A 19,810-nucleotide genomic window follows, 5' to 3' on the forward strand; every position below is an offset into this window, starting at 1 on the left:
GGCAAGGCATTGAATAGCTAAGAACCTTTGAAATATTGCAGTAACTTCCCATTTTGGATGCTGGTATAGCTCTTGATACCAAAGTTTGGTGCCAACCCCTTCAAGGTGTTTTATGTGTATATCAGTGCATTTCTCTCCCATCTTCACTCCAGGGAGTAAAGTTGTGGCTCTTTAAGTCTTTCCCAGTAGTTCAGCTGTTCCATATATATATATATATATATATATATGGCAAATAAGAAAATGGAGAGGATACAAAAACGACATACATCAGCCATGTTAGAATGTCTACCGGCTGATGTATGTTGTTTTTGTATCCTCTCCACTTTCTTATTTGCCGTATAAATTAAGGGTAAACCACTTTTTATTCCCGCCCATATATAACACTCAATTGCAAGATTGCCACGCAATAACTAGCACTTGGATATGAAGAATTGGGTACACTACCAGCAGTATATTGGATAAGGACTATCCCTTAGTTGGTTGGCTTCCCAACCTCTAACTCACGTAGAAATATATACATATATATATATACATATTGACCGGTGACATTGCAACTCATTTCTATAGCTGAGTGAACTGGAGCAATGTGAAATAAAGTGACTTGCACAGTTGGGTCTGGGAATCGAACTCACTACCTTATGATTGTGAGTCCGACACTGTAATTACTGAGCCATGTGCTTTCATGCACACACACACACACATACATATATATCCATTTAGTGTTGACTGTTGGGGAAAAAAAATGAAATTAATAATATATTTTATTTTGCTTGAGTCAGTCTCTTACTTTTATTGTAACTTATCTGAAGAGCTTGTGTACTCACATGCAGAATGATATGTATATATATAATAATATTAGGGATAAAAATCCAAATTTACAGGTAAAAACTCAATTAAATTCAATTTATTAAAAATTAAAATTAAATTAAGTTTCACAGTATAAAATATATATAGTTTTAGGGAAAAGAACCAAGGTTCATGAACTCATCGATGAAAATCCACTGTCAGATGTAGATTGATTTTCGATAGTTTTAATTGATTTAAATATTCTTTCTATTTGAAAATTGGTTATGAAACATATGTAGTCGTTTTATTATCATTATCTTATGATATTTACTTTGCATTATATTATACTTATTTATTGTGCTTTTACTTATTAATTTTTCTATATGTGACAGTGGATTTTCATCGTTGAGTTCATGAACCTTGGTTCTTTTCCCTAAAACTATATATATATATATATATGTATTAGTAATAAAGATGAAATGAATGAGTATTTTGGGTACTATTTAATGTTTCCGTATCAAACTTTTATGAACACCATGATACATCATATAATTTGGCATGTGACAATATGCAAGATTATATAACATTATATAAGATCATTTTTTCACAAAATGCTACTTCTTCAGGTAATACACCATTAGATGTTTTTGTAGCGTAGCAGTTTTTTTGTAGGTATTAGAAATTGAATTCTTTGGAATGACTAGTAGTTTCATCTGGAGAGGAATCCACCTTGGACTGTGACCTCTTGAGGTGAAATTAATTGTTAGTGGCAGGCATCAAACATACGCATCTTTTACAGAAAGCGTATGAAACATGTTTGTTAAATAAATAAAGCAAAAATGATATTTTTCAAAGAAATAAAATTCCACAGGGAAATTGAATCACATAGGCGAACCTGCTACCAAGATGCACCAAGTTTGCATTCTCTTAATTATAATTATAATTGTCTATCTGCTTTACAAAACATTTTTACCACAACATAGATACTTGCTTCCTGAAATTTGTCAATGGTTATCATTTTTCAGAGTTAGGTTTCTTCTACTTATGTGTAACAAAGCAAAATATTCCATTTTGATTTGATGTTAGGTGTTAAAAGGTAAATTAATGACAAAGATTTTGACCCTTTTACTCCAGAAATCAGATATATCCACTCAAAATCTTATTACCCGTAGCTATAGAAAGCAGTTTTGTTTTATGTACCAATCTGTCTTTTGTTGAGTTATGTCCTGTTTGAAAGTATTTTTTGTTGAAAAGTGTCAAATCTATTGAGGCAACATAACTTGCAGAAAATACCAATCTATTTTTTTTGATAGCTATTTAACATCATTTGTGGAAATTTAATTTTGCAGTGGAAGGGTTAAAATAATACCATTATTATTTTTCTCATATTTAGTGTTTGCAAAGTTACAATTTTTAATATTTATTACATTAAATTCTCTGTCATTATTTATAAACACGCTCTTACACATGCATGTACATACACGTATGTGCACGCACATATACACTTGCACACACTCACACACACATAACAACACTTATTTTCATTTCAGAATTTGATAAAAAGGTTTCTTCAGTGGATGGAATGAGTTCTATAAATGAAAGACTAAGGCAGTGTAGTATTCAGTCCAGTGATTTAATTGAAGAATCTCATAGTTCAAATCATGTTCATCCTGACAGAAGATCAAATTATGTAAATAGAACAAATGATAGGCATATGTCGATGCAGGATTCTCACAGATTTTTGAATGGCAAAAAGAAACGAAGAAATGGTCAATATAACAACAGCAACAAGCTAGCTGATATCAAGTCAAAACATTCCGAGGAAGGCTCTAGCAGTGTGAAAAATGAACATCGTAAGAAATTCGATGAAGAAGGTAATTTGTTTTTTGAATTCTTAGCACTTTGAAATATGAAGTGCAATTCATTGAGCTGGTATTGAACCAAGACCATTGACCACTGGGTTTCCAGGTTTGTATTCTGTCAATTATTTTATACTGTGTCCATGTTTATAACACTCAAATGATTCAGTTTATCTTGTAAGCAGTTATCATGGGTTGTGTTGTCAAACTCAAGAAATATTTGGCTAGTGTTGAGATCAAAATACTTATCCTTGATTCATTGAAATATGTTGAAACTAAAACTTCAGTGACTCCCAATACATTACAGACTCAGTCATTCATATAATTATCTGAAATTCATATTGAATTTCTTATATTCATCTATCTATTTATTGGAAACTTTGATCTGCTAGCATATTTTAAAAAGAAGCAGCAAATAATAATTTGCTCAACATTTACCAGTACAGTGTACATTGTGCATTTACAGTTTGGTGTAACAGAAGGCAATAAAATATTTTATAAGTCATGAGCAATTTAGTTCAAATTTAATGAACAAAGTATCACAACATACACATGCACTATAACATTATTTTTAGTTATTGTCTCTGACAAGGGTGTCAGCTGTGTGACATTTAACTTCCACTACTCTGAGATTATTTTCCTCATCATCATCATTGTTTTAATGTCCACTCTTTCACGCTTGTATGGGTCAGCTGGAATTTGTTGAACTGGATTTTCTATGGCTGGATGCCCTTTCTGTTGTCAACCCTCACCTCTTTCCAAGTGAAGCAATTTTAAATAATAGTAATGACCAATGTCTTGTGAATCAATTTGGTTGATGGAAACTATATGAAGCGCATCACACACACACATACAGGTGTAGGCATTGGTGTGTCCTAACCATGTGATATTGGGTTCAGTCCCATTGCACAGTCCTTAAGCAAGTCTCCTATTATGATCCCAAGCTGATCAAAGCCTTTTGATTAAATTTGATGGAAGCTGAAAGAAGCCTGTCATATACATGCAAGCATGGCTGTATGGTAAGAAGCTTGCTTCCCAACCACATGGTTCCAGACTCAGTTCCACTGTGTGGCACCTTAGTCAAGTGTCTTCTGCTATAGCGTCGGGCTGACCAAAGCCTTGTGAGTAGATTTGGTAGGCAGAAATTGAAAGAAGCCATGTGCGTGTGTGTGTTTATGTCTGTGTTTGTTCCCCCATCGCCACTTGACAAAAGGTGTTGGTGGGTTTATGTCCCTGTAAGTTAGCAGTTTGGCAAAAAAGACCAAGTCTTGGGGTCAATTTGTTCGACTAAAACCCTTCAAGGCAATGCTCAAGCATGGCCGCAGTCAAATGACTGAAACGTGTTAAAGAATTAAAGAATATTATGCATCTTCTGCTCCTGTCCCTCTGTTATACTTTTGCCTTGCAACACCTGGCATAAAGCTACCTCCCTCAACACTACACTCCTTTAACCAAAGGTTTTGTTTTGCAAGTTACTTGGCAATCTCGGTAGTGCCAGTGACATGAAAAAGCACCAAGTACACTCTGTAAAGTGGTAGGTGTTAGGAAGGACATCTGGCTTTGAAAAATCTGCTTCAACAAATTCCATCAGACCCATTCAAGCATAGGAAAGTGTGTGTTAAATGATGATGATGGTGATGATATATACATGTGTATGTGTATGTCTGTGTGAATGTTTACAAGCAGTGAATTTTGCTGCCATTTACCTGTCAACAAAATAATTAATGGATTTGTGTTTTTGAAGATGTGTAGAATAAGAGATCATTACATGAAAAACAGGTGTGGGTTAATGATAGGAAAAACATCCAACTGCAAAACAATGTTTCAATAACATTCACATAACCTACACTAACATGGAAAAAAAACTGTTATCATCATCATCATCATCATCATCTAATGCTTGCATGAATTAGATGAAATTTGTTGAAGCTGATTTTTTATAGACAGATACCCTTCCTGTCTGTGGAGGCGCAATGGCCCAATGGTTAGGGCAGTGGACTCGTGGTCATAGGATCATGGTTTTGATTTCCAGACCGGGTGTTGTGAGTGTTTATTGATTGAAAACACCTAAAGCTCCACATGGCTCCAGCAAGGGATGGTGGCGAACCTTTCTGTACTCTTTCACCACAACTTTCTCTCACTTACTTCCTGTTTCTGTTGTGCCTGTAACTCAAAGGGCCAGCCTTGTCACACTTTGTGTCATGCTGAATATCCTCAAGAACTATGTTAAGGGTACACATGTCTGTGGAGTGCTCAGCCACTTGCACGTTAATTTCACGAGCAAGCTGTTCCGTTGATCAGATCAACTGGAACCCTCGTCGTCGTAAGCGACGGAGTGCCAACAACAACAACCCTTCCTGTCACCCTCGCTCACCTTGTTTCCAAGCAAGGTGATATTACCTCAATTTTCTTATTACCAGACTTGTTTTTCATGAAAGACTGGAAATAAACAACCTCACTTGTATGATGGTGATGCTCATTTACATCCATCATGTGCTATCAAAACAAGGGTACACACAAACACACACACAGATATATACACGTGTATATCTTAATATTTCGCTTTAGCATGATGATGATGATGATTAATAGTTGTATCTCCAAGTATCCTTTGTGTGCAGACCTAGTGGTTAGGCTGTTGCACTCATGATCATGAGATCGTGGTTTCATTTCCTAGACCGAGTCATGCATTGTGTTCTTGAGCGAAGCACTTCATCTTGTATTGCTCTGTGATCACTTCGACACCTGATGCATGGTACAGCATGCACCTGTTCAGACAACATCGATTTGATGGAAGGAATGAGCTAATGTACAACACATAATTTGATCACTATAAAACAAATCATTTGTGCAGGGTCATTTGACAAAAGCTGAACACTCATACATCATCTTTGATGGGTGAGTCCATCATATTAGATTACATTATTTTAGCTTTAGTTTAGAATATTGAGCATTCTGCATGTCAAAAACTTTCTTATATTTAATAATGTTTACTCTTTGCCACAAATATCATTCACATCAAACAATGGTCTTTAATACATATTAAAATCAGCAGGAGTGGCTGTGTGGTAAGTAGCTTGCTTACCAACCATATGGTTCCGGGTTCAGTCCCATTGCGTGGCATCTTGGGCAAGTGTCTTCTACTATAGCCTCGGACCGACCAAAGCCTTGTGAGTGGATTTGGTAGACGGAAACTGAAAGAAGCCTGTTGTATATACGTATGTATATATGTGTGTGTGTGTATGTTTGTGTGTCTGTGTTTGTCCCCCTAGCATTGCTTGACAACCGATGCTGGTGTGTTTATGTCCCCGTCACTTAGCGGTTTGGCAAAAGAGACCGATAGAATAAGTACTAGGCTTACAAAGAATAAGTCCTGGGGTTGATTTGCTCGACTAAAGGCGGTGCTTCAGCATGGCCACAGTCAAATGACTGAAACAAGTAAAAGAGTAAACTAATAAGTTGTTTGATATATATTGCTTTCCAGCTCCACCTGATTATCCCAAACCCCTAAGATGTGATTAGTCATTTAGGTCCTCTCCAACAAGAAACCCATTTTGCTCCAGTCCTTTCCTTTCATACTTTTCTCTCTGCTCCTCATTCTCCCAACATCAGGTGTCCCTCTCCACCTGTGTTCGTAGTCTTGCAAGCTGCTTGGTGACCACACTAGTGCTGATGACATGAGAAAAGCACTCAGTGCATACTTAATGCGAAGTGGTTTGCATTAAGGAGGGCATCCAGTCGTAGAGACCATACCAAAGTAGATACTGGAGAATGATGCTGTCTTTGGGCCCATTGAAATCTGTCAAACTGTCCAACTCTTGCCAGCATGGAACATAGCTGTTAAATGATGATGAGGCTGATGATCATTTGTATAGATTATTTACGATTTGGGAAGATAGACCAAAGAAAAGGACCTGAGACATGAGAACAATAGGCCCCAGATTAGAGTATACAGGACCAAGTTGCAATGAAACCTTTATAATAGATCTGTCCTATCTATGCCTGTATAGAAAAGAAGAAAGTGCTAACATATCCTAGCATTTCTTCATTGAAAATATATTGTATGAGTATGTTTCTATTTAACAATAAACCATTGAAAGTACCACCACCACCACTACCACCACCACCTCTGCTATTTGTAATTGTTTTGTTTGGCATGATTTAGGCAAAGAGTATGCTTCCCAACCACATGGTTTTTAGTTCAGTTCCAGTGCATTGCACTTTGAGCAAGTGTCTTCTGAAGTCTTCGGCTGACCAAAGCTTTGTGAGTGAATTTGAAAGATGGAAATTGAAAGAAGCCTATCGTGTGTGTGTGTGTGTCCTTATCTTGATATCACATGATGGTTGTAAATGAGCGTCACCATCAGACGAACAATGCCCTTCGTTTTGAATCTTCTGTATAAATATATCTGGTCATGGGAAAATATTACCTTATTTGGAAACAAGTGTTGATAACAGGAAGGGGATTTGGCCATAGAAAATTTGCCTCAACAGAGAGCTTGAAACAGTGGATGTTAAAACAATGTTGATATATATGTATGTTTGTGTCCCCTTGCCTTGACATTGCTCAATCATTAAGTGGTGTCATTCATTTCTAATTTTCGGTGAAAAGATGTCTGGCTACAAGGAAATGTTACCTTGCTTGGAAATGGGTGAGGGTTGGTAACAGGAAGGGTATCAGGCCATAGGAAATCAATCTCAATGAACTTTGTCTGAACCCCTCATAGAAGGGTGAATGTTAAAAAGATAGTGATGATGATGATGATGATGCATGTAATTAGCGAGCTCCACATGATGATGGGCTACTTAAATATCAATAAAAATGTGATTTCTATTTCTATTTTCCTTATTTAAGTTGGTATGGTTATTCCTTGTCATATGTAAAACTGAAACTCATGCTTTTGGACTATTAGGTGTCAAAGGAAATATGTTTATGGTGTTTCTGTGTGTGTGTGTTTATGAGTGTTAACATATCCATGTGCTCACACACACAAACACATGTTTATATAACTTTATATTTTAGAGTCCCTTGGAATTTTCAAAGTTACACGAGGAATTGATGTTGTCTGTCAATGATTGGCCAGAGTATAATCCACCAATTGATGATAAATGTGTCGCTTTATATTGGGATGATTGGAGCCAGTAAGTAAGACTTAATTATAACTCATTAATATTTTAATCCATTTTCTATTTTCAAAGAATTTTCCAGAACATTGTTTTTTTATAATAATGGTTATATCATGAACTTATTCAGCAAAATGGGAGTCAGTTTTTTGTGGGTTTTTTGTGGATATTGACCTTAGCAATATTGAGGTAGTCAAGATATTTTATGAGGCACCCTCCCATATATGGGAAATTTCTTCCTCACACCAAAATCTTCAAATGTGTTGGTTAGTATATCTTTGCTTATTTAGTATATTAATTTTTAAAAATATATTTTTGATTAGCTAAACAAGAGGGGAAGAGTAGTTCCTATAATCTTTCTACACCTTCCAACACTGGTGAAATTAATATGATTGGTGTTCAATTTGAGCATATGTATAAGTCAGTGGAGGTGCAATGGCCCAGTGGTTAGGGCAGCGGACTCGCGGTCATAGGATCGCGGTTTCAATTCCCAGACCGGGCGTTGTGAGTGTTTATTGAGCGAAAACATCTAAAGCTCCACGAGGCTCCGGCAGGGAGTGGTGGCGAACCCTGTTGTATTCTTTCACCACATCTTTCTCTCACTTTTTCTTCCTGTTTCTGTTATACCTGTATTTCAAAGGGGCCAGCCTTTTCACACTCTGTGTCACGCTGAAACTCTCCAAGGACTACGTTAAGAGTACACATGTCTGTGGAATGCTCAGCCACTTGCACGTTAATTTCACGAGCAGGCTGTTCTGTTGATCGGATCAACTGGAACCCTCGTCGTTGTAACCAATGGAGTGCCATCCAATGTATAAATCAACATTTGCAGGGAAAAATATGAATGAGGATTCCAAAGGACTACTTTTCTGAAGAGGAAGGAGTGAGAAATGTGTTTATGTCATATTTGAGAAATTACAATGGAAACTTCGCTGCAATTACTTGAATTGCACTTTTCTAATTCAGAACACAAAAAGTTGGTTGTCTGGATTAAATGTATTCCTTTATTCTTGTTTTTTGCTTCTAGATTCTAAATCAAAATTTCATTAGGATTCTACTGGATTCATTTAAATCACTATTCAAAATCACTATTCAAAATATACTAAACTACTTCTGTATAAAAGAAGTCTGGTTCCATAGGCAAAAAAACTTTACTAGATCAACTCTTTGCATTCAAATTACTCTGTTAAATATGATGGTTATTTATTCACACTGTTTGGAACTAATGAGACATTATCTCATAGCGTTGAGAGTTCAATGATGTGATTGTTTACTTTTAGAATGATATTGCAGGGTAAATATAAGAGACCAGATCTGGCTGGTTTGAATGCAAAATGAGTAGAATATTTGGGCTAGATATGGCCAATTTAAATGCTAAAGGGTTAAAAACAAGTATTTTGATATGAAATAGCAAATAATTTTAATATCTTCATGCATAATAATTTACTGAAGTAACTGAATAAATTCAATTATTTTCTGTGTAAAGTTGATTTTAAGGGCCCTATTGGTTTAAAATTCTGAATTGCAGAGGAAAATATTTTATAGATAAATAGATGACTTTCATTACATTAAACTATTTTTACTGTAAAGTGTGAATAGTTTGTAGTTAAATAATTCCATCTGTAAGTAAGTCATGTAATGTGACTTGCCTTCTAAAGGTTGTAATACCTAACAGCTATTGAGAAGTATTTCTTTCAATCATTGGCTTTGGTGACCACCTTGTTCCCTGCTTCCCTTCTTGCTAGTCCCTGATATTGCTCTCCGTCTTCTCCTTTCTCCTGTCTTCATTTTTCTCATCCCAACACTATTCACTCTCCATTACCATCCTTTCACAACAATAAATCTATTCCACCCATCATAGGAGTTCTCTTTTGCCTTGCAGCCTGCATGGCGGCTCCAACAGTGCTGACTCCACAACATCCATTATGCTTTATAAATGAGTGATAATCGATTCCAGCATTGACAATGCAGGGCTTGAGAGAGCTCTTTACACTTACTGACATCATGACAAACTCTGTAGTGCTAGTACCACTAAAATACACCTAGTATATTCTATAAAATAGTTGGTGTTAGGAAGGGCATCCAGTCATAGAAATCATGCTAAAAATGCAATATTAGCTCAAGATGTTGATTATATTTAAATTAAAGCTGTTCATTATAATTTTATATAAAAACATTTTGTTATGTTCCAAACAACAGTTTAACACCAATAAAGTTATTTCTCTAAATCCTTCCACATTATTGATTACTCTTGGATAGCAACTGTTATTTCCTATTTGCTTACTCCCTAGAAAGTATGAAAAATGGCTAATATTTCCTTTGAATTTTACTTTCTTTAACATAGTCCCCACTTGGATAGCTAGAAGTAAAACTGAACTGTTGAACTTATGATCCCTGTATTTATACTGCCATCTGTGTTGCCAGAACATTCTTGAAACTTCTAAAAAGTCCTAGAAAATTCTGCTTCAGCAACTCAGTGCTGTATCTGTCTAAAGTGTAATGGAAAATAGGTCAGTGTCAAAAAAGTTGATGTTCAGGTCACAAAAGCAAAATTTGAAAGGAATAGTCATAATTTCCTTTCATTTCTAGATAGAAGCAAATAGGAAATAACACTTACTGACCAAAAAGTATAAATAAATAAATAAAAAAAGATTTTGTTACACAGTGTTATTTTCAAAACCAGTATGAACATGCAGGCAGGAATATGGTAAAGGAGGGTTAATAAACTTTCCCTTACTGAAAACCTTTAAGTTAACAAAGGAAGCTTTTGAGGAGACACTTCACTTGCAAAAAGTAGCAGCCAGACCGCTCTCAAGTCACACGCTACTGTCTTAAAAAAAGAAGAAAAGACACCTGAGATAGTGTAGATCTAGATAGACTTTTATCTTTTACTTGTTTCAAGCTTTGGACAGTGGTCATGCTGGGGCACCATCTTGAACAAATCAAGACCAATACTTAATTTTTAAGTCTGGTTCTTACTTTGTTAGTCTCTTTTGCTGAACCACTAAACTGACACTAGTTATCAAGTGGTGTGGTGGGGTGACAAACACAAGCAGTTGAACTATATATATATATATATATATATATATATATATAGATATATATATATATATAAATATAGTTATGGTTGGTCTATGGAGTTACCCATAAAGCACTTAGCTTTACAACATCTTATCAGACCCTAATGTCCTATGGCCTATAACCTCTCTTCAAAGAGGTTTTGGCCATTGGCCATTAGGGTCTGATGGGGCATTGTAAAGCTAAGCACTTTATGGACATGAAACCCTGGGTAACTGCATAGACCAGCCATAACTATCTGTATCTAAATACTCTACTGCTCTATAACTTAGAGTATGCTTCTCTTTCAGATTTATGATTTACTGACTATATATATATATATATCTAGGGCAGGTAAAATTGCTGAGATCCATGGGTGAGTTCTCTCCAGTGGTCTTTGTCCCTCATCATTGCTGCCATGTCCTGTGTCTCCCAGAGACCAGTGTCTGTCCTTTAGGGCATCAACATATGTCATCCTCAGTCTCCATCTTCTAAAAATATAAATATTCAGCAGTATCAACACAAACAGTGTTTAGGCATAAGCAAACTTTAGGTTAGTTAAAATATGTTTGTGTTTTAGAAGTTGAAATATGTCACAAACACATATATATATATTATATAATAGGCTTCCATAATTTCCCTCTACCGGATTTACTCACAAGGTATTGGTCAGTCCAGGGTTTATAGTAGAAGACACTTGCCCATGGTGGTGCACAGTGGGACTGAACCTAAAACCATGTGGTTGCAAAGTGAGCATCTAAGTGTATTTGGTGAAGGTTGATATAAATTAGTGGTTCCCAAAGTGAATGGTACTGTTTCCCCTAGGAGTGGTAGAAAGATCTAGGAGTGGCATTAAAGAAAAGTCAGGTGATAATGGGGTGACCAAATGAGGGCGATGGATGTAAAAGCAACAAAATAATGGGTTAATTAGGTTAAGTTTTATTTGTCAAATACAGTTGTTTTGAATTTGCTGCAGAAAATGATCTATGTTTGTGATGCTGAATGGAGTGCTGGGGGGAGGGGGCGCTAGGAGTGTAGCCCAGGTGCTGCAGCCCTAAAAGGTTTAGGAACTGCTGATCTAAAACTAAGTAGTTTAGTAGTTGGTACTCCGTCGCTTACGACGTTGAGGGTTCCAGTTAATCCGATCAACGGAACACCCTGCTCGTGAAATTAACGTGCAAGTGGCTGAGCACTCCACAGACACGTGTACCCTTAATGTAGTTCTCAGGGATATTCAGCGTGACACAGTGTGACAAGGCTGACCCTTTGAATTACAGGCACAACAAAAACAGGAAGTAAGAGTGAGAGAAAGTTGTGGTGGAAGAGTACAGCAGGGTTCACCACCATCTCCTGCCGGAGCCTCGTGGAGCTTTAGGTGTTTTCGCTCAATAAACACTCACAACGTTCGGTCTGGGAATCGAAACCATGATCCTATGACAACGAGTCCGCTGCCCTAACCACTGGGCCATTGCGCCTCCACTCTAAAACTAAACAACATTAACAACCTCCAAACATTGACTTACTGTTGTATTTTATCTTCTTTCTGTTAATATAACAAAATTTGGTCATCAAAAGTCCAATACCTATTGCATTCATCTCCCTCTAAATATATTATCTCAAGTTAGAATTGGAGAATTAAATCTTAAATTTACTTAATTTGTTTACATTTTAAACAGTATAGTCTTTTTTAAAAATTAGTTTACAGTACTTCCTCCATCTAAAATATTCTTTTGCTATTTTCTAACTAGATGAATGTAAATTAACATCTGCTATGGTTAACCAGTTATTGACAATAAAAATTGTTGAGGATGCATCTCAAGCAAATGTGAGTAATTCTTTCACTCTCTCCCTTTCTCTTATTCTCTATAAAATCTGATTGCTAGATCAGGAAAGGAGCAATAAGCAATAGTTCATTTTCACACTACATAAATTCTTCCCTTTTTTTTTTGTGATTCAGTCAACACCAAGGACAGATTTATGTATGGGCTAATATGGGCCATGGCACAGGGGTCCCACTCAGGGCTGGGGGTCTTAGCTCAGAGAAACCTAAAACTTCATCATCATCATCATTTGATATGTTTTCCATGCTGGCATGATTGGGTGGCTTGACAGGAGCTGGTAAGGCCAGGTGCTGCATCAGGTTCCATGGCTTGGTTTCTACCATGGCTTGGTTTCTACCAAGTCTTTAGTCTAAGGATAACATATAAATCATAGTTTATTTTCTTTTCTTTCTGCTACCAACTTTGGAACCCTGTAAAAAGGATCAAAAGCTCTGCCCTTCTTTCTCAGCTTAAACCATACCCCTCACAAAAAAATTATAAGAAACAAACAAAACATCATGTCCATTATTCCATTGGTGTCTTTTGCTGAACTGTTAAGTCATGGATACATAAACAGACCAACACTGGATGTCAAGCAGTGGTGTGAGACGAACACAAAAACACACATACATGTATGATGGGCTTCCTCATAGTTTCTTATTTCTGTATTGCCTTCAAGGGGCTACACACAGAGGGGACAAACAAGGACAGACAAACGGATTAAGTCGATTACATCGACCCCGGTGCGTAACTGGTATTTATTTAATCGCCCCCGAAAGGATGAAAGGCAAAGTCAACCTCGGCGGAATTTGAACTCAGAACATAGCGGCAGACGAAATACTGCTAAGCATTTCGTCCGGCGTGCTAACGTTTCTGCCAGCTTGCCTCATAGTTTCTACCAACCAAATCAGTCACAAAGCATTGGTTGACCTGGGGTTATAGTGGCAGACATTTGCCCATGATGCTGTTAAGTGGGACTGAACCAGAAACCATGTGGTTGCAATGCAAGGTTCTTAACCATGCAGCCATGCCTGCATCTATGTTCGCATTTAGATAATGGTAGTATTAATTCTGGCCTTCCCTACTGAATGTTGACAGCAATAATTCTAAAGGATTTGTGTTTGAAAATTGGGCCAAATATATTTTTATTTTAATATATTTTTATTTTCATAGAATAATGTAATGCTATTAACTCTTTGATACTCATCAGTTAACTTCTAGTCATATCATTTTCTGGTACACTGGACTAGAAGTGCATTCATGTCACTTTCAGGTACAATTTATGAAAAGTACATTAAAGGTAGTACACTTCCGGTTAAGTTTGTTACCATCAAATGTGGTGATGCACTTGACAAGGGAAAAAAATAAGTAACATTTAGTTCTCATGTATAATGTGCATCCTATTATTTAGCTTAAAACCTGAAAGATAGTTGTGTATTATACACGAATAAATGTAGTAACACCAACTCACTCTGATTGGCTAGTAGCAAGTTAGAATTAGGTACAGTAGTGCATGATACAGTAAGGAATGGGAGAAGATTAGAGTATTATTGATGGTATTTGGGAGAAAATAATTTAGTTGGGGAACAAACAGGTAATGTTGTAACCCTTTAGCATTTAAACTGGCCATATTCCACCTGTCTTATATTCACACTAACCGAATCCTGTCTCTCACACCCACTCTACAATGTTATTCTAAAAATAAATCATCTCATCTTGAAGTTATGAAATATCATCATCATCATCATCATTTAATGTTCGTTTTCCATGCTGGCATGGATTGAACGGTTTGACAGGAGCTGACCAGCTGAAGGGCTGTTCAGGCTCCATGTCTGTTTTGGTATGGTTTCCACAACTGGAGCCCTTCCTAACGCCAACCATTTTACAAGGTGTACTGGATGCTCTTACGCAGCACTGGCATGGGTGCTTTTTCTGTGGCACCAGCACCCACAAGATTAGGGATGCTCAGCTGGAGAGGGTTGCAAGGGACGAGCCTGTCTGCAAGGGTAACCACACTTTGATGTGTCTTTTAAAGCACAACAAACTGCCAGGAGTCTCAGTTCTATCATCCCCTCTGTGAGTACCAACATTTATAGACTCTTTCTCACTACTTCATCCCACCAAAACAGTGTCAATGAATAAGCATTACATTTGACTGAGTAGTCTGAGTCTTAAAAGATTGAAGTAGATTGAATTGTAAATCTTTAAACTTTAACTATCTGTATTTAGTATAAATAGTTGTTGTTGGCACTCCATTGCCTACGACGTCGAGGGTTCCAGCTGATCTGATCAACGGAACAGCCTACTCATGAAATTAACGTGCAAGTGGCTGAGCACTCCACAGACACGTGTACCCTTAACATAGTTCTCGGGGATATTCAGCCTGAATTACAGGCACAACAGAAACAGGAAGTAAGAGTGAGAGAAAGTTGTGGTGAAAGAGTCCAGCAGGGTTCGCCACAATCCCCTGCCGGAGCCTTAGGTGTTTTCGCTCAATAAACACTGACAACGCCTGGTCTGGGAATCGAAACCACGATCCTATGACCGCAAGTCCGCTGCCCTAACCACTGGGCTATTGCGCCTTCACAGTATAAATAGTATAGATAGACTATTAAGTAACCAGAGTGTCTAATTTCTGTATATACCTGCTGCTGGTTTATTAGGAGTAACATATACCTTATTTTTTTCTAAAGTGATGATAATTAAACATCATGTTGTTAGTGCCAAATGGTAGGCAAATTGATTATCTGAGGCATGTTTTTTCCTGATATTTTATTAATCAGTTTTAAATGAAATTATACATTACTTTTTTTCAATTTTTGAACCCAAGAGGTAAATTAAAAATATTGACAATGTTTCAAAGTATTGTATATTGAAAAAAATTCATTTTCATTAAAAAATTTAATGTAAATATTTAAAAAATTTTTAATTTGAAGATGCATTTTTTTTTCTTTTTCATGAAGTAATTTTCTTCTTTTTTTTTTTTTCAGTATTTTATTCCAAAAGTGAAATTGGTTACTTAAAAATACTTGAAGAATAGAAGAATTTTCTGAATAATTTGTCACTTGGGAGATAATCTGCTTTTAACGTCTACATCTCTGCTAAAAAAGAAAAAAAAAAAAAATCCCCATTTTTTAATATTTAGATTATTTTGTATTTCCACCACTTTTTCTAAGTTTTAAAAATATATTTAAAATTCACTTGTTTTAGCAAGCAATCATTACTATTTTTTTGTTTTGTATTTAATGGGACCTCTCTATGATTGCAGCAATGAACATTGAGCTGAAATCATTTACATTAAATGGATAAGTTAGAATTTACTGCCAAGCTGATATGTATGAGAATGAATGAAAGGCTTCTGTTTGTGTGTATATATGTATGTATGAATAGGAAATTTTGTTTATGATAATAAAAAAAAAAAAAATAAAAGTCAATTGATATATTTGATTAGGAGTCTAAAAAAAACAGGATGGAAATTTCAGTGTTATCTTGAAATTTTATTGCAATGGTTTGTGTTATATTTATTAAGTGTGAAAAGTAATGGAAAAATGTTTTTATTATTGATAGAACAGCTGTCAATCATAAAAATAATTGTATTTCATTATCAGATTGGGATAGATTCAGAATTTCCAGAAAAACATAAATCTAATAGGTAAAACTTAGGTTTCTAGGGCCGTTGAAGGACCACAGTGTGCCTCCAATGTGGTATTTCACTCAGACAATGTATATAATCAACATAAATTTTTTTCTGTTTTTTAAAATATCCACCCCACTCTTTTTCCATAAGTAAAGAAAAAAAAAATTAACAGTATTGTCTTATGTTGAAAATGTTCATAGAAAATATTCAAATAAAAATGATTTTTCATTCTGACAATCCAAATGTTATAAAAGAATGTATATTTATCTACAAGGGATGTGGTTGTGTGTATGTATGTGTGCATATGCATCTGCATTTGCTTGACTGATAAACAGTGAAGTGCCTGATGATTTACAGTGTTTTATGGTTCTAATGTTTAGCTTTTAAACAGATTTTTGTGAATCAAAAGCTTACCATTCTACCATATCAAATTGTGTAGAATACATCCTATGTCCTGGTTATACCCACAAAATATCTATAATAAAGTAAACATTAACTTTGTAGACATTTTGTGGGAATATTTTTTATCTCCACATATTTGGCTAATAATTTTTCTTGAATATGCATTTGTATATAATGTAGCTTGTTATGACACCAGTGTGGGTGTGTATGCTGTAGTCTTGTTGCCTTTCTCAGGTAGTTAAGAAATCTAAGATCTTCAACCCTTTAGCATTTAAACTGGCCATATCCTGCCCAAATATTCTACCTGCTTTATGTCCAAACTAAACAGATCTGGCCTCTCACACCTACCCCTACATTGTCATTCTAAAAAATAAGCAATTACAAAGCTATGAGATAAACCATGATTAATTGAAATCAATCATCATTTAACATCCGTTGCCCATGCTGACATAGGGTGGATGGTTTGACCGACCAGACTCTAGTCTGATTTGGCATGTTTTTCTATGGCTGGATGCCCTTCCAAATGTAGAAAACCATGCCAAATCAGACTGGAGTCTGGTGCAACCTTCCAACTTATTAGCCCTGGTCAAACTGTCCAACCCATGCCAGCATGGACAATTTACATTAAATGATGATGATCATTTTCAATTATCTTATAGTTTTGAGATTTTGATTATGTAATTGCTTATTTGATTGAAAACAATATGAATAAAGTATTACATTTGACGGAGTAATCTGAATGCTAAAGGGTGAGAGAGGGGTAGGAAGAAATGTGGGTTGTGATATTCATGCCTTTTCTGAAACTGTTAGACATCTGAATGAGATGAAGATGGCTTTGACTAGGAATCAAAATTAACCATTGCTAACTTGAAGTCATTTATCACTACATGACAATCCTCACAACTTCATTAGACAACTGAGTGAAATATTTCAGTCAACTTCAGACATTGTTAATTAGTATATTTCATGTCTCCCATTAATCTAATTCAAATTATGTATTATGCTTAACTCCAGTTGTATTTATTAAACTTCAGTAACATTGTTCTTATGATATTCTTAGAAATTTGATAAGGACCTTATATTCTGATCATTTGTTCATTTGACAACAATTTTCCCATGCTAACATGGTTTTGGATGTGGAGTTATTTAAGGCAAAATTTTACAGCCAGATGGTCTTCCTATTACCAAATCTTATCTATTTTTGAGTAAGGGATTTTTTTTATTCCAGAGGTTTTTGAAAGTGCAGAGCAGCCAGTCATGTCAACAGGTATTGTCAGCATCAACACTACTTCACTTAGATGACATGCATGGAATATCATACACACGCCATATATATATACACACATACAATAGACTTCCTGCAGTCCCATCCATCAAATTTCCTCACATGGCATTGATTGGCTGAAAGCTATAGCAAAAAAAAACAAAAAAAAAAACACATGTGGTTGGACCAGACCAGAAACCATGTGGTTGTGAACTGAACTTCTTCATCTTACAGCCATGCTTGACTGAATATTTCTTTCAATGTCAGAAACAAATCAAGGTGCCATTCGATTTTCCACCATTTATTAATCTACTGCAATTCAGTACCTTACAATGTAGTGATGTAATTCAAGGACTTTAAAATGCATTTTATGAATCCTTAAGAACATTTGAAGGATGCATTCAAGTAAATGTTGATATGGCTCTTGTGAGAGAAAGGATATCAATTTGTTAATGCAGCTAACTTCATCAATATCAGATTTTAGTGGTTGTATATTGTATAATCATGGGGTTCCTGATTCAGTTCCACCGCATAACCTTTCAGTCGGTTGTCTTCTAACTTAAACTCTGATTGTCCCCATGTCTTGTGAATGAAAGCCTGTTGTATAGACTCTAGGAATAATTTGAAATACAGTGTCCTACTGTACTTGACTGAAATGGAAAAAGAATGTTTCATTGAGTACTTTTTGTTAACTGCCTAGTTATTTCAAAAGCGTTAGGAAGGCCATGTATCAAAATTTTAAGGCTCTTGAAAATGTTCCATTATATTCTGTTTTCTTTCTTTCTAGGATATATAAATAAAATATTCAGATGAATAAATAATTTAGATCACACAAAAATGAACCATTTCAATGATAGTTACAGTTAGATTCCATATGTAGCTAAGACTACAATAACAAATGTTGACTTCTATAAGTCAAGAAAAAACTGCTTTGTGTATTATATTCACTTCCTGGGACTCTACTCATCTAAATCCATTCCAACCTTGCCATCATCCCTCATGATATTCTATTTCCTGTAGCTTTGTCTTTGTCCATTATAGAAAAGGAGTGTCTCAACACAGCATGGCCCACATATTGATAACATTCCCTCCATTTAGTTTTGTTTCAAATACCTTTCTAATCCTTATTTTGTACTTTTGAGACCTTCTCATTTCTCTATTACCTTATCATCCTGCAGCACCCCTATACTAGTATCCATCATTATTTCTCAGTGATCTTAATAACAGGTGGTATCTTTATACCATCAGATTAATTTCTCAATATCTCTTCTTAGTTAAAACTGCACCATTAAATACCCCAAACTGCATGTAATGTAAGTGAAACAAAATGTTTCTGATAATACTGAAAGTAGCTTGTGACCTTGCTAAAAACTGCTGCTGGCAGAAAAGAGTATTTGATACAATTGAAAACTTAGATATATAAAAGACGGATCTTAGTAAACAAATTTATCTTTTGATTTAGTACAATGCCAATGTAATTCTATTGATTTTAGAAGGATGAAAGTAATATTTGGTGGTTGTAATCTATTGCTAACATTAATACCATTATATGGTCCTTGATGCCCTTCAGGAGAACCTACTTTGTTATAATAATTCATAACAAGTCTCTGGTTGATAACCCATGAACCATAGTTTCTTTCCTCTAGTCTTGGAAGTATTAAAAAATCCCAGAAGTCATAGATGTTGCTCTTTTTCCATTTAGTCTGAAGCAATAATAATAATGGTCTCTAATTTAGTCACAAGCCAGTAATTTTAAGGGGAGGTGGTTAGTTTATACCACTGATCCCACTCCCATCCCCAGGATGTGACTAGTACTTTATTTCATCTGAAAGGACAAGATTCAGAATCAACCCTAATGGGA

At 35.6% G+C, this 19,810-nt stretch overlaps 1 long non-coding RNA gene across 2 annotated transcripts; it reads left to right on the forward strand.

Moving 5' to 3' along the window:
• The first annotated feature begins 1,300 nt into the window (after positions 1-1,300).
• On the forward strand, positions 1,301-16,520 carry LOC149135272 (uncharacterized). 2 transcript variants are annotated; one of them, XR_016242325.1, is made up of 4 exons: positions 1,301-2,660; positions 7,669-7,787; positions 12,575-12,651; positions 15,637-16,520. It is a non-coding gene; the product is annotated as an uncharacterized LOC149135272 (long non-coding RNA). The 2 variants fall into 2 exon arrangements; XR_016242324.1 differs by lacking the exon at positions 12,575-12,651 and having other exon boundaries at positions 2,335-2,660.
• The last annotated feature ends 3,290 nt before the right edge of the window (positions 16,521-19,810 follow it).

This window comes from Octopus bimaculoides, chromosome 6, assembly GCF_046866305.1.
Source record: "Octopus bimaculoides isolate indiv1 chromosome 6, ASM4686630v1, whole genome shotgun sequence".
NCBI lineage: Eukaryota > Metazoa > Mollusca > Cephalopoda > Octopoda > Octopodidae > Octopus > Octopus bimaculoides.